The sequence below is a fragment of the Giraffa tippelskirchi genome, chromosome 1, assembly GCF_054371585.1.
Source record: "Giraffa tippelskirchi isolate mGirTip1 chromosome 1, T2T-mGirTip1v1.2.pri, whole genome shotgun sequence".
NCBI lineage: Eukaryota > Metazoa > Chordata > Mammalia > Artiodactyla > Giraffidae > Giraffa > Giraffa tippelskirchi.
The window spans coordinates 87418331-87434750 of record NC_137275.1 but is presented as its reverse complement, the minus strand read 5'-3'; the positions used below and the strand labels follow the sequence as shown (position 1 = coordinate 87434750).

General features: G+C 36.7%; 1 protein-coding gene across 6 annotated transcripts in view; it reads left to right on the top strand.

Moving 5' to 3' along the window:
• The window catches only part of SLC39A8 (solute carrier family 39 member 8), an 83607-nt gene that overhangs the window by 42462 nt on the left and 24725 nt on the right, over positions 1-16420 (top strand). The window lies entirely within an intron of this gene.

The window sequence follows — 16420 nt, the reverse complement described above, 5'->3', positions numbered from 1 at the left end:
TTTTCTATGTGTTAGGACTACACGTTAGAACTATTAGGACTAAAAGGAGATTTTATTTTCTCTGTGTTAGAGCTATTTGGACCTCATACCCAAATGATGTGTGTAAAAAGGAGAATTTATTGGGAAGATAGTGGGCTGTCTAAAGGGACAGCCAAGCTACAGCCCTGGAACCATTAGGATCATTAGGACTCCCTCTCCTCCTCTCTCATCTTAGAGTCATTCTTCTCTTTCAGGGCGGACCAGCTCCTTCATAAACTGGAAACATAGCCACTAGCAACTCCTGAGATTTATGTTTTATAATTTCAGCTACTAGATGGAATTGACCTGCCTCTTTCAGTCCTAAATGTGAAATTTCTGGCATGTGTTTCGTTGGTCCATCTTGAATTAATGTTCACTTTTAGACTCATCTCAGTGCTAAGCGGATTGGGCCCTTTGTAGGACCCCAAGGGAATATGGATGCAGCAGACGAGTGGTTATTATAAAAGGAGACTGGGATGCTAGTGTCATCGGTGTCCATACAGTTTTCATTTGACAAATTAAGAAAGTAGAGCATTAGATGCTAAATAACCTCTCCAGGGTCTCTCAGTTCATAAATGACAGATCCACAAGCCTCAGAGTTAAATACAATATTAAAAAAGACAATTAAAAATAAAATCAAAAGGAAGTCAGCTAAGAAAAATAAGCAGGAAAAAAGATATTTGGAAGAGGTTTTATTAGTGTAGATGACCTGAATTTCCTTCTGGAAAGAAAGCATGATTGGTCTTATACTTCTTCCCACCTGATTAAGGAAAATCTCAAGTGTGTTTCAAGAGGCAGTTTTGTGTGAACACTAAGCTAAGAGAGGAAATTATTTCATGTGACTTAATGAATGCTGCTTTCAGGCAAGACTTTGCAAAGAATATGTAAATGTTCAAATAGATAATTTCCTATAATAATTTCAGCTAACATTTATTAAATGTTCAAGGACTATGCCTAGAACTTTAGATGAATGATCTCATTTGATCCTCATAACAGCCCAGAAGACAAGCACTCATATAATTAGGAGACTGTGGCTTAGAGAGGTTAAATAAACCCAAGGACACACAGCTCCTAATGATGAACCTTCTATCAGAACTGAGGCCATCTGATGCTGAAGATTGCACTCTTGTATGCCTTGCTGGATTATCTTCATCTTGTCACTGCTCTGCTAGAATCAAGATGATAACATTAACTCTTAATAAATATTAATTTTTGTAGGGAGAAGAAGGTAATTTGGCTCAAGGTCACTGCCTTCTGAGGGCAAATAAAATTGAACTGCTCAAAAGTTTGACTTTAGTTTTAAAGTCCTAGGGCTCCTAATTTAGAATTCACAATGGTCAGAAGACATATTTGCGGTCAATACAAGTGTTGTGACAGATGGGGTCCTAGACATGATCCTGTTTTACATAATTTAGAAATACCAATCAAAAGGCCATTCTTTCTCTACTTCTGGTGCTAGTGCTAATATATAGGCTTTCATTCATTCATTCAATAAATACTGATTGAGTACCTGCTCACTATCCTAGACACTGGGGATTTCGAAGCAGACAAATTCTTGTGAAACTTATATTCAGCAGAAATAGATAATATAGAAAAGAATAAATAGGAAAATATCAGGAGGACTTCCCTGGTGGTGCAGTGGTTAAGAATCTGCCTGCCAATGCAGGAGACATGCGTTTGATCCCTGGTAGAGAAGATCCCACATGCTGGGGAGCGACTAAGCCCCTGAGCCACAACTACTGAGCCGATGCTCTAAAAGCCCATGAGCCTCAACTCCTGAAACTCACACACTCTAGAGTCAATGCTCTGCAACAAGAGACACCACCTCAATGAAAAGCCCAAACACAGCAGCTAAGAGTAGCCCCTGCTTGCTGCAACTAGAGAAAGCCCACACATAGCAACAAAAATCCAGCACTGCTATAAATAAATAAAAGAAAATACCAGGTGACAGTAACTATTCTGATGAAAATAAAATAGTTTGCATCAAATTTTCATAGATTTGATGAAAATCGTGGGTGATGTGGGAGTGGCACATGGAGGTTTCTTTAATCAGGAACAGTCCCTTAAGAGGTCAGCAGAGAAAAAAAAAAAAAAAAGAGATCAGCAGAGAATTGGATAAATAGAAAGAAGAAACAGCCATGCAAATATCTGGGAAAAGAATGTTCCAAAAGCTTTGATAAGAACCAAATTGGTCCCATACAAGGGAGCTGAAAGCTGAATGGTCCTGAGTTTCCCAACATCAGTTCTGGAGACCAGTGGCACAGTTATTTTAATATTCTGAACAAAACGAGTGTGGACTTGTTAACCTGGGTAAGCTACCAGTCTCGTGAGAGAGCAGAGTAAATCTGGGTGTCTGGAAATCTACTTCTAGAAATGAAAAGTGCACTTCAAGCAGAGAAGGTACGTGCCAGGATGACTGCCATGAACCAGGACTTGACATGAGCCACATAAAAAGTCCTGATGCTCATTTCCTCTGGGGACTATTTTCTGGCCATTTTGGTTGTAGGTATAAACTCTAGTGAAGAGAGATTCAAACAAATTGATCTGCATACTGTTATTTTCAGTTTTCTCTTCACATTGCATTAAAAAAAATGGAAAGAAGCGAAATTTAAAAATACTATCAGGATCCAGATATTGCTTTAAGAGACAATAGGTAAAGAAATATGAGTCATACTCATTTTAATAATAAAGTTAGGCTATTTCCTAATATTTTATATGATAAGAATATATTTAATGTAGGTGACCCCACCTCAATGATTGAACATGGTGTGTAAAATTCATCGTTCATTTCGATGTCCAAGTATTGCCCCAAGAATTTTGTTGACAATTCCTGTTTTTACTGTTTTGATGGAGTGAAGTTTTTCCAAATTGAAGATAATAAGCACGAGTTAAGAAAAGTAGTTTAATTTGACATTATTATCCAAAGAATACAAATTACATAACAATCTGGATTATAACGACATGATTTATGTTTTTTATGGAATATAGGAAGAGTAAAAGAAATGTTATAGAATAATTAAAATGCATTACTTAGGGATATTTTTATCAATACTCATCTGGACAATTTTGATTTGTCACAGAATACTCAGAAATACTATCATGTTTAAGTTTGGTTGCCTTTGGTATTTTTTCTGTCTTCACTCATATGAAAACTATAGCTTTACATGTATTTTTAAAAATTTTGTTGCCATGGAGTCTATTTATCACAGTTGGAGGGTAGAAGATATTTAACAGTTTGTTAGCTTGATAATAACTTTTAAATATTTAGACAAATGGTGTGAAACTTCCTTAGTACCCGTGCTTCAGTCTCAGTAAATGTTAGCACTGTAGCGTGTGTGGTGTGTGTGTATGCTGCTGTGGGTGGGCGTGCAGGAGCATTTGTGTTCTGGGGAAACTATAGAGACATAATAAGGAGGCAGTTAGGAGGGAAGAAGAGGAGCTCAGGATGCCATTTCTCGTTGTTCAGTTACTGCCCCTAAGTACCATTTCCCATCTCACTCTCTGACACTTGCTCTGTTCCTCTCTCTGACTACTGCACAAACTTGGGGAGAAGTCACTGCTGTATCTTTGCAGCCAGATGGGTCTTTTCCCCCTGAATCTACAGCTTTGGAAGGACTGTGTTGACCAGATTCCTCAAGCATGTCAGGTACTTTGGGGAGTGTTAGCACTTCAAGCCGCTAGGGGGCCCACCTAGTTCATTCCTACAGTGGTCTGTAATCACTCTCTTTTCTAAATGAAACCTCCTGTGCTTTCATTTAAGAAGAGATGCTATTAAATACGAGATGCTGTTAAATAGTAAATGCTGGAAACCATTTATTCTTCCCACAGAAGAAAAATTAATATCAGCCATTTAAAAAAAGTTGATTATTGTGAATTTTATGTTGAAAATTGAAGTGCGATGAAGTAGAATTTAGCTGCAAAGTGTGGTGATTTTAGGGACTTTGTCAGTGATGGATAGGATATGATACTCTACAGCTACAACATTTTTGAGGTGCTTGGGTCTCCATGAAAATCCAACAGATTTTAAATATAGTTCATTCATTCAAGTATTTATTAATATATTCTTGGCGTTATTCTGAGTACTGAGATACATCAATGGGACAGAAAAGACAGACTTTCTGCCCTTCTATAACATTACTGAAATAGTCTGTAGTATACAGAAATATTTTACACAAAAGCAGAAAGCATCCTTTTTTAAGTACAAAAATCAGAAGCTCTGTATGTATGTGTGGGGCTTGCTTACTGCTCTTTTCCCTCTAGTGTGGGGGTGTTTCTCTATTCTTACCTGGAGGTGGAAGGATGGCGTCTGTTCCTGGCTGACAAGGAATATTGGGAAGGAGGGTGGGTGAGGAAAGGGGGCTGGGACACTGTGAATATCTGACCTGATACCCTTGATTCAGTCCCATAGTTCACTCCAGCCTTCAGTTTGCTTTGTGTCCTGGAATTGAGGGCAAGAATACACAGAAGAACTGTACAAAAAAGATCTTCACGACACAGATAATCACGATGGTGTGATCACTCACCTAGAGCCAGACATCTTGGAATGTGAAGTCAAGTGGGCCTTAGAAAGCATCACTACGAACAAAGCTAGTGGAGGTGATGGAATTCCAGTTGAGCTATTTCACATCCTCAAAGGTGATGCTGTGAAAGTGCTGCACTCGATATGCCAGCAAATTTGGAAAACTCAGCAGTGGCCACAGGACTGGAAGAGGTCAGTCTTCGTTCCAATCCCAAAGAAAGGCAATGCCAAAGAATGCTCAAACTACCGCACAATTGCACTCATCTCACATGCTAGTAAAGTAATGCTCAAAATTCTCCAAGCCAGGCTTCAGCAATACGTGAACCGTGAACTTCCAGATGTTCAAGCTGGTTTTAGAAAAGGCAGAGGAACCAGAGATCAAATTGCCAATATCCACTGGATCATCGAAAAAGCAAGAGAGTTCCCGAAAAACATCTATTTCTGCTTTATTGACTATGCCAAAGCCTTTGACTGTGTGGATCACAATAAACTGTGGACAATTCTGAAAGAGATGGGAATACCAGACCATCTGACCTGTCTCTTGAGAAACCTGTATGCAGGTCAGGAAGCAACAGTTAAAACTGGACATGGAACAACAGACTGGTTCCAAATAGGAAAAGGAGTCCGTCAAGGCTGTATATTGTCACCCTGCTTATTTAACTTATATGCAGAGTACATCATGAGAAACGCTGGGCTGGAAGAAACACAAGCTGGAATCAAGATTGCCACGAGAAATATCAATAACCTCAGATATGCGGATGACACCACCCTTATGGCAGAAAGTGAAGAAGAACTAAAGAGCTTCTTGATGAAGGTGAAAGAGGAGAGTGAAAAAGTTGGCTTAAAGCCCAACGTTCAGAAAACTAAGATCATGGCATCTGGTCCCATCACTCCATGGGAAATAGATGGGGAAACAGTGGAAACAGTGTCAGACTTTACTTTTTTGGGATCCAGAATCACTGCTGATGGTGACTGCAGCCATGAAATTAAAAGACGCTTACTACTTGGAAGGAAGGTTATGGCCAACCTAGATAGCATGTTTAAAAGCAGAGACATTACTTTGCCAACAAAAGTCCGTCTAGTCAAGACTATGGTTTTTCCAGTGGTCATGTATGGATGTGAGAGTTGGACGGTGAAGAAAGCTGAGCGCCGCAGAATTGATGCTTTTGAACTGTGGTGTTGGAGAAGACTCTTGAGAGTTTCTTGGACTGCAAGGAGATCCAATCAATCCATCCTAAAAGAGATCAATCCTGGGTGTTCATTGGAAGGTCTGATGTTGAAGCTGAAGCTCCAATACTTTGGCCACCTCATGCGAAGGGTTGACTCATTGGAAAAGACCCTAATGCTGGGTAGGATTGGGGGCGAGAGGAGAAGGGGACGACAGAGGATGAGATGGTTGGATGGCATCACCGACTCGATGAACATGGGTTTGGGTAGACTCCGGGAGTTGGTGATGGACAGAGAGGCCTGGCGTGCTGCAATTCATGGGGTCGCAGAGAGTCAGACACGACTGAGCGACTGAACTGAACTGAACTGGTTCGATTTTCCCAGAGGGTAAATCTCTAGTCTTCACTGAAGTGGTTTCCTTGGTAAATTGACTTGGGAGCAATCATCTGATGTTTTAATTGCTCCCTAAATAAACTAACAACTAATTCCTTTTTTTAAAATTAATTTTTATTGGAGTATAGTTGCTTTACAATGTTGTGTTTCTGCTGTGCAGCAAAGTGAATCTATACGTTTACTTATATACCCTCTTTGTTTGGATTTCCTTCCCATTTAGGTCACCACAGAGCACTGAGTGGAGTTCCTTATGCCATAAAGTCAGTTCTTATTAGTTATCTATTTTATGCATAGTAGCAATAGTGTATATATGTCAATCCCAATCTCCCAATTCATCTCATCTTTTCCCCTTATTTTTATTTTATTTTATTTTTTTCCTGTATTTTTTCCCCCTTATTTTTAGTTCCGTTCTTTCTCTGCCACCTTCAGAGGTGCTTGCTTGGTGCCTCCGTTCCCCAATACTTCTGAGGTTTGGGGCCCTGCCTCACTTTGTTTCTTTTGACTTTTTTCCTCTGTAGAGTCAGAACTTGTCCTCCTTTTTTCATCCTCCAAAATAAATATCTCTGTGCTCTCATCTTCCATTCTTTCATTCCTTGTGACTTTATGTCTTTTTTAGTCTTTAATTTTAGGAAGTCTTAAGAGGGACTAGAGAAAAATATGTATGTCTAGTTTGCCATACTGCACCAAAGACCTGTTTACTATATTAAATCATATATTCTTGAGCATCATAAGATTTAAAAACAGTAATCAGTTATTTTATTTTATGGGACTATACTAACAATTAGTTGAAATTGAAAATGATACATGTATTAAATTATATAAGAAGTGGTTCTCGTTGGTCTTGATTGACAGATTCTTATAAAAGAGTTGGTTGAATTAGAGGCAAACGATGTCCTTACACAACCGTGAGGAGAAATTCTGAGTGCACCTTGGTTGTTCGTGGCATTAGTTTCCTCCTTGGATCCATCTCCATGCTTCCGTGCTCCTTATAGACTTTTATCGGGCGCTAGACAGTGTCTTTTCAAAGTCATGAAAATTTGTACCTGAATCCACTCTGAGTTTAGCCCGCGCTTGACTAATACTAACTTGCTTTTGTTCATCTTTAGTGAACACTTTCTCACATTTTCAGGAATAACTTGCAAAAAATTTTTCATTACTTCACAGAATTCTCAACCCAACCTTTTCTTCCTTTAATGATCAGACTGTGAAGATTATTTGGAAACTCTGTGAACTTTGCTGTCTCACTTCATCTGTTACTTCCTGGCTCTGTGTCTTCATCCATATCCTCATACGCTCTCCACCAGCCTTTTTGTGTCAGAACTTGTATCCTTTCTCTTTTTTAAGGCTGTGTGTGTGCTAAGTTGCTCAGTCATGTCTGACTCTTTGCGACTCCATGGACTGTAGCCCGCCAGGCTCCTCTGTCCATGGAATTCTCCAGGCAAGAATACTGCAGTGGGTAGCCATTCCCTTCTCCAGAAGATCTTCCTGACCTGGGGATCGAACCTGCATCTCCTGCTTGGCAGGTTGATTCTTTACCGCTGAGCCACCTGGGAAGCCCCCTCAAGTATTTGTGTATAATTTAAAAACTTACTCTGTAATCTCTGAAATTTCTCTCTGGAATGATACAAGTGATTTTTCTATGGAGCAGACTATATTCTTCACATTCATTCATATTCTTTCTGAAGCATTCCTGTAGTTCAGCATGCATTTGAGTACCCTTTATTGGCTAAATGTTAGGAATATAAAGGCAGATTTTTCACAGGAACTTATTAATATTTCCTTCCTCTTGGAATTACTCATTAAATGGTTTCTGTGACATGATACTTTTCTTCTTGTCCCATTTTAGCTACTACTTTCTTGATGTTTCCTCAGAATCTCATTTTCTCTGCAGGGCAACTGGGAGGAGGATGCAAGGTCTTTGGAGTTGCACGAGGCCAGTCTTGTGTGATTTGGGGAAAGTTAATTAACATCTCTGAGTCTGTGTTCACTCATCTGTAAAATGAGGAGCAAAGTTCTTCATAAGTTTTTGTGAAAATTATTTATTATGGGCCAACTCTGTAACAATGTGTCTGATGCACACACAATCAGTATATATTTCCCTCTGTCTTTCATTCACCAAGGTTTTTTCCTCTCTTTCCTTACTTTTTAATCATAATGATCTTATTAAATCTTTTCACTTCAATTTGCATTCCTCTGGGATTAACTTTTGAATCTATGTGCATAATTATTAATATTTACAGATCATCATTTAGAAGAGGGCTTCTTTTACCAAGCTATGAAGGCTTTTGAATCTGTCTGCAGTTTTTTTAGTGGGATAGAGAAGGTAAAAACATATAAAACTCCATGCTTTGTCATCTTGATTATTCACTGTTTTAAAAGTTTGAGTGACTTTCCTGAAAATTAAAGTTTGACTTTTAAAACTTGAAGACTTTTTGGTAAGAAAGACAGCTTTCTGAATATATGCTGTTGACTTCTATCTGATAGACTAAGAGAACTTGAAACATTTACTTTCACTGGAATAAAACTTTAAAGTCCAATGTAACATGCCACTTGAATCATATTATCAGTTTTTGCACTGCATATTCTTTCCGAGTTGTTCAGCTACACATTCATTTGTCCAGTTGTATCTGTCATACTCTGACACATTCAGTTCATTTGAAAGGACATTAAAATGACACGTTAATTATGTAGGGAAGACACTTGGTTGTCATGTTATTGAAATAATTGGGGTGCATAAAATCTTTAAAGATTGAATTGAGTTGAAGTTAAGTGGTGTTAACTTTTTAAGTCTGATACAGACATTTTATACAGATAAATTCTAAAGATGAAAAAATTTAGTGATATAAAATGTAAAAATAGTCATTCGAAAGATGAGATAGAGTGCCAATGAATAAAGTCACAAGATTAGAGGTAGTACATAGAATCTAAGCTAAATCAGAATTAAAATAGAGAAGTTTGAAATGTCAACCGAAGCGACTTTCCAGAAAGGCAAACTATCCATGAAGGACCATTCTTGCTCTTCTGATAAAACGATGTCCCAGATACATAAATTTGGCAGAAGTATTTTAGTTGATATCAAGTGTGGGGAGGGCCTTTGGGTTATCTGTTGTTCCTTAAATTAGCCAGTCATTTGAACAGCTAAGACATCCCTGTTCTTACACAGGGAGATTGATAGCATCAGCATTGACACAGAAAATTCATAAAGAGTTGGTACTACCAACTCCGAGGCCAGCTGGGAGAATCAGATAATAATGTACATGAAAGTGTCTTGAAATGTACCCAGAGTGAAAGTATTAGTCGCTCAGTTGTATCTGACTCTTTGCGACCCCATGAACTATAGCCTGCCAGGCTCTTCTGTCCATGGGATTCTCCAGGCAGGAATACTGGAGTGGGTGCTATTCCCTTCTCCATAGGATCTTCCTGACCCAGGGATAGAACCTGGGTCTCCCACATTGCAGGCAGATTTTTTACTATCTGAGCCACCAGGGAAGCCCCAATGTACCCAAATCCACACTATTAAATCTATTTGAAGGACAAGCAGTTGCTTAAGGGTCTCAGTCAGGGACTGCTATTATAGCCAAATGAAAAGGGAATGTTTTAGTTAATCAGCTGATAAATATTTATACATTAATGGTTAATATTTTTGTAGAGTTTTTAATTTTAATCCATTTGTATGTACTTTCAGGTCCATACAAACATAATTAAAATGTTTTGATTTCTGGGTAAAACTTATAGACTTTTAGGCTTTCTTTTGACTCTGTAAATAGACATACACAATTTAATTTCTGTTGAATAATTCATATTATAAAATAATTAAACATTTTTTAATCTAAAAAAAGAAAAGAAAGAAAAGACATTAAAAAATAAGACATTCCCAGAGAAGACTTCTCAACTTCCCTAGAAATTTCCAGAGAAATCCTGACTGATTTCTATCCCATATACTTTTTGCCAAAGAATCTTTAAAAATTCACTGAAATGAGTGAGTACTCCTCATAGTGGACAGAAACCTTTTGTGAGTTATCAGGATAAGATGCCAAAAATTGCTTGGTTTCCAATTCGATTTATCAAGTGCAGAGCAAAAGAGAAAACAGAAGATCTGTTTGATGTTGGTGGGAAAGAAGGAAAGACGTTTGATCAGAGTTCTGGTTAGCGTTGGTCTGTCTTGGCAAGAGTTGGTCTCCTGGCGTTGAAAGATCACAAGTGAGTGCATAAGCCTGTGCTTCAGGAAAAAATTATAGTGTGATTAACAGAAATGAAACAGTCAGAAAGAACGTTGGAGGAAGGAGGGGAGGAGGAAAGATAATTCAATTTTCTGTAAATGAAAACATTTTTATTGAGGCAAAACATATATATATATATATGGAAAAGTGTACAGCAAACAAAATAATTTACAATATACTATGGATGCCTTAAGGTACTAGGGCTTGTCTCATAGAACTGTGAGAAAAGTTGGGTTACATAGCTAAACTTGTAAGAAATGGGTCATTGGGCATGTCCATATGTAGTTTTACTGAATAACAACAAATCACTCTCCAAACTGTTATACTTATTTACACTCTCATCAGCAGCAGAGGAGAATTCACATTTTCTCCACAATGGGAGAATTGCTTTCTTTAGTGATTGTTGGAAATTTCCGACTTTAAAAAAATACCTATTGCTTATTTAATGAATTTGTAACGCTGTCTTTCTGTGATTAACCTTTGTTTATTTCTGATCACTAACGAAGTTGAGCATCTCTTTATATACTTATTGGTCATAAGTTTTCCTTTTGTGTTTCTTCATCTGTCTCACACATTTTTAGGTGAGTTGCTTATCATCTTTTCTTATTGATTTGTATTACAGAAAGATTATTCTCAGACTTGTTAAAATGGCAAGGAATACTTTATTTAAGATTATAGAAGTAGGGGTCAACTCTATTGCTATAGAGTAACGAGGTGGGGCTCAACTTGGAATATAACAGAGACAGCTGAGGATTAATGTCTGACAAGCAGAGTGAGCAGTCAGTGGATAGAGAATTACTAAGTGGAGACATTAAGAGTAGGAGGGATCCTTTTTTCATTTTTTTTTTGGCTGCACTGAGCTGCAGGAAGAACTTCCCTGACCAGGGATGGAACCCATGTGTCCTGTAGTGGAAGCACAGAGTTTTAACCACTGGACCACTGGAGACTTCCAGGAAGAATCCTTGTTAAACCAATTTGACAGAATCTTGCTAAAGGCAGACCAAGATGATCAGATATCAAGAATACAGGGATTCTTACTACACTGACTTAGCATGATCCTTGCTACAACTGGACTCTGTACACAGGGGCAAAGAAGCCCGAGAGTGAGGTCTAGTTGAGAACTGGGCTCAGAGGATCCTGGCTAAAGTTTAGTCAAGGATAGTCTTTGTCATTTGGAGGAGTTTTGTATATATTCTGGATGCTAATCTTCATTGATTAAATGAATTACAAATATATTCTCAAAGTCTGTGACTTCTCTTTTCATGTCATTTAAATTGAATTTTTTCAAATTTTAATTTTAATGTAGTAAAATATATCGTTACTTTCATTCAAGATTTTTACTTTCTGTATTTTGTTTAAAATAGGTTCCCTTTGCAAAAGTAAAGAAGATATTATTCTGTATTTTTTTTTTCAAAAAGGTTAAAGTTTGATATTACATGTGGATTTTATTTTTGTGTATAAGTAAAGGACCCAGTTTTTTTCTTTCTGTATAGATAAGCAGTTGATCTAGCTTCTGTTATTGAATAGCTCATCTTATTGCTGCCATATGTCAAATTTCTATATATCAATGTGCTTATATCTAGAGTTTGAATTGTCTTTCACTTGTCTATTAACAAATTTCAACCTTATTATCTCAATGCACACTTGTCTATTAACAAATTTCAACCTTATTATCTCAATGCATTAATTATTGTAATTTATAGTGAACATTGAATGGCCTAAGACAAGGCTCTTTACCTTGTTGTTTTCACTGAAAATTATTTTTGTTCTTTCATGTCAATATCATTTTGGGGATTTTTATTGACATTGCATTGGACTTGGAGATCAGTTGAGGGACAGCTAACATTTTTGTGAGATTTCACATTTTCTTTGTTTAATAATTTTCTGTAGAAATGTCTTTAAAGTGTTCTGTTAGATTTATTCCTAATTACTTTGTAGCTCTGTAAGCATTATAAATGGTATCATTTCCTACTCTATTTTCTAATTATTTATTATGTAGAAGTAAATTGAATTCAGCATATTGATTTTAATCCTGCAGTATTGCTGAAGTCTTCTATAATTCTTTGTGTTTTATTTGTTTGCTCTTTTGGATTTCCTGTGTAGGATGTCAATGAGTAAATAAGCAAGTTTTTTTCTTTATAATTGTTATAACTCTTTTTCTTGTTACATTGGCAAGGACTCACAGGATACTATTGAGTAGAAGTAGTGATAGCTGGTGTTTTGTCTTGTTTCTAACTTTGATGGGCACACTTTTAAGTTAGGAAGATGGCTGGCTCTGATTTTTTCCTTTTAATAGATACCATTAATTAGATTGAGAAAGTTCTCTCATATTCAGAATCTACTAAGCATTTTTCTCAATGTTGAATTTTATTGGAATTTTTTTTGTTTTTCTGTACTATAAACAAGTATGGTATTCTATACTTAGTTAATTTTTTTTATTCTAAAATTGAGAAGTCTTAAAGTGGAAGTGAAAGACTAAATGAATAGATAATACTTTCTGGCAAAAATTTTGTCATTTCTGAACTCTGCAGTATTATTCACTAGGTATTATTGATTAGTAACATGAAAATTAGAGCCACTGTGCTTTGTCAAAAGAACTTGAGCCAAAATAATGCCATTTGCAGCAGCATGGATGAACCTAGAGATTATCATACTAAGCGAAGTAAGTCAGAGAGAGAAAGACAAATAGCATTCGATATCACTTATATGTGAAATCTAAAAAAATGATGTAAATGAATTTATTTACAAAACAGAAATAGACTCAGAGACATAGAAAACAAGTTTATGGTTGCCAAAGGGGAGAGATAAATTGGGAGTTTGGAGTTGACAGGTATACACTATTATATATAAAATAGGTGAACAGCAAGGACCTACTGTATAATATGGAGGACCATATTCATAATGGTCCTGAATCACTATTCAGAATTCACATTCTGAATCACTCTGCTGTATACCTAAAATGAACACATCACTGTAAATCAACTATATTTCCATAAAAACTTTTTTAAAAAAGAACTTGAGCCAGAGAGATCTGAGTTGAAATTTTGACTCACAACTAGTCGGGTTACTGTACTTTCCTAAAACTAATTTTCTTTTCATCTTTAAATTGGCCAAAGTCTCTCCCAATAAGGATTATTGTGATAATTAAATCAAATATTTAAAAAGTAATGAATAAGCATAACTGTGAAGTAACTATTAAATTTTGTTACTACCACTACCATACTGCCAAACATCGCCATCTTCCTGAGAAGGTGTGGGGATGAAGTGAGAGCAACAGCAGCCAACTTTGTGTGTGGCCTCAAAGCCACAACGTTCCCTTTTTCAATAGCAGGATAATGATTGGGTAACTCTTGATTCTGAGTAGGAGAGTTGGTATAAAGTTGTGGGCTCTGGTGTCAGGTTTATAAACACAAATCAACTGGAAGGAGGAAAGCATTTTATGCAGTGGGTTTTCTATGACGTTATGGTGGGGTACATTTTGAAGGTTCAGAATTGATGGATTGCTTTAGTATAGGAACAATTTACAGTCAAGAGTTATGTTTATGAAGGTTTCCAGAATAGTTGAGAACAAGGTTTTCATGGACGTTTGCAGAGAACAAAACCAAATAGCAAGTTTGAATAAAGGATATGAAGGCAGTTGAACTCAGAGGTTATTTGTTTTCCCTTTAGACCAAACTTCTCAGTGTCCAGGTACATTAGAAGAGACTCTGGTGCACAAAGTCCCACGTAGCAGGCAACTCTGTCCTCAGGGACACTGGAGAGGAATATAGAAGGAAACAGCCAGGGGCTGGGGTGAGATGGAGCGGTGTTAGGTTTCCAGGTGTAAATAGAAGACATCTCATAGGTCTTCAGTATATCATACTCTCCTTGATAATGTCTTTGTTTGCATTGCCCTAGCACAGAGTAATGATTGAGAATACTTGATAAAGACACTAAATGCCCAGGGGTGAGAGTAGAGAGTGCGTAGTAGGTACCTTAACAGCTATTATGTTTAATTCCTACAACAGTCCTGTGAAATAGGTATTAAATCTGCTTACAGATTTAATTAAGACTCAGTTAAATAACTCACACAGATAATAAATGGCAAAATTATGATGAGATCCCCTCCTGGGGTCTTGATTTGTAACCTCCTGTTCCTTCTGTATACATGCATGACATGACCTTCCTAATGGGAACATTGCTCTAGTCAGTTCTGATTTCTAACAATGAACTTACAAGTGAATTTCTGCAGTACAACTTGAGGATTGCCAGCAGAGCGAAACCTTACTAATTTTGATTCTACTTATATATCATAACTAATAACTTGTGATTTGTTATATTTTCCTTTTAGACTGGGTTGTAGAGTACTTGAAGGTGAAAGTGAAAGTCACTCAATTGTGTCCGACTCTTTGCGACCCCATGGAATGACTATATAAGTCCATGGAATTCTCCAGGCCAGAATACTGGAGTGGGTAGCCTTTCCCTTCTCCATAGAGTACTTTGGGTATCCTCTATAAAAATTGCTTTTGAAATAATTTGTTAGGAATATACACCTAAAGTTTTCAAGTTATCTAAAGAAACACCAAGCCACATTAATCTTACCCATACAACTAGTGGTGGGTTTTCTGAAGGCCTTCTGCCACACCTCATGCTAGCTGTGGAAGCTGTTTGTTAGTGTGAATTCTTGGAAGCAATAGAAGTGTACTTATCTAAACATGTTCTATACTAAATTGCTTTCACTAATCAAGCAGGACTTATCTTTATTTATAAGAATTAGTGAGGTTTTACTCAATTAGGCTTGATGTCAAGTTAATTTTTCCCCCATTAGTATAATGAAGAATTGCTGTGTTGCTTTGTCGTGCATGCTGATTGATAAAAAAATTGAGAATGAATGCCAATACATTTTTCTTTTGAAAAATAAGAGAAACAAATAAGAGGTTCAAGTAAATTATTCTGGGCATCAGAAAAAATTGCTTCGTTTTATTGTGTCCTTGCTTAATTTTATTATGCAAGGCAGCCTAAGCAATGGAAAAAATGTAAATATATATTGCTGGTGTGTCTTTAACATCAGCTTTTTCAAATTTTTTTAAGGTTGAATTATAAAAGATGTCCATGTCATAAACATTGAACTTGCCAAAATAGGCCTCTTTATATCTGCTGTTTGCTCATTTAAAAATATTTATGTGGTGCTATATTCTTTACATGCTACATCTTGCAGTTTGGGAATACTGGATCAAGACCTGGTGAGTAAGTTTTACTCAGTGGATTGCATGATGGAAAATTTGCCAAAGCATGAGATGTTTTAGTTTAATAAATAAAAGTCGAGTAGAAGCTCTTGGGGAGGTAAAATTTATTCTATATTCTATTATTCCGTGTTATATTTATTCTGTATATTTCAAAAATAAGAATCCTAAATTAGAAAGATCACAAGGCTGAAGTATCTTGCAAATGAACTGTGGTCTTGCCAAGATGTTTTTTGAGTTTGATACTACTACAGTCTGTAGCAGAACATCAGCAGATTGTTACATACGCACGCGCACGCACGCACACACACGCACACGCACACACACACACACACACACACACACACACACACACCCCTTTAGGTATTTATCTGCTTATCTTTTCCTATCCAGTTTTATGTCTGAGGCAAATGTCCTGATCACACATAGCACTTTTATAACTATCAATACTTCACTGATTATCTTAGTGAATAAAAAGAATTGAAGGTGTTTAAGACCAAATTAAATGTTTGCTGTTAATAAATGTACCATCAGGTTACAGTCAGATCATTGATGGGAGGTGAAATTTGATTTTGCTGTGTACTTGTTTTTTAGATAGGGGATTTTAGTCCCTTTTTGAGAATTTCAGTGCAATTAGGTTAATAACTCATTTCTGTTAGTTAAGTCGTGACTTTCTCCTGTCTTTAACTTTGCTCACTATGTTGATCAGTGGCCCAATATATCCAGATCTGTTATAAGTTTGAGTTTTTATCAATCAAAAGGAGAGACCTTAATGTGTAAGCCTCCATTTCTTTCTTTTTTTAATATTAAAACTTGATTATTCAGTTGGTATTTTTTTCAAACCTTAAGCTTTTTATTTTGTTTTGGGGTATGGCTGATTA